Below are 317 nucleotides of genomic sequence, written 5' to 3'. Positions count from 1 at the left end.
AAAGTATTTTAATAAAGAAATAACATATTTAACTGACATTGTGAAATGGGAAGAAAAAGGCTAAAGGTACAGGGAAAGTGGGAAGGGTAGTAAAAAGGTAAGAAGGGAAAAGAAAAAAATACGAGAAAATGCAAAAATGGAAATAAAGTGTTTGTTAATGGGGAGGGGAGGAGGGGGTGAAGGGAGGGCAGGGACAAGGGGAGAAAATGAGAACCAAGACCTGTCATGTAAAGGCACAAGATCCCAATGATGCATGTAACTGCACTGTATACCTAAAATGTACCAATACACTAAAAAAAAGAAAAGAAAAAAGAAAT

Source organism: Fukomys damarensis, unplaced genomic scaffold (genome assembly GCF_012274545.1).
Source record: "Fukomys damarensis isolate Sample0158 unplaced genomic scaffold, DMR_v1.0_HiC HiC_scaffold_31, whole genome shotgun sequence".
NCBI classification, from domain to species: Eukaryota; Metazoa; Chordata; class Mammalia; order Rodentia; family Bathyergidae; genus Fukomys; species Fukomys damarensis.
This window is presented reverse-complemented; position numbering follows the sequence as displayed.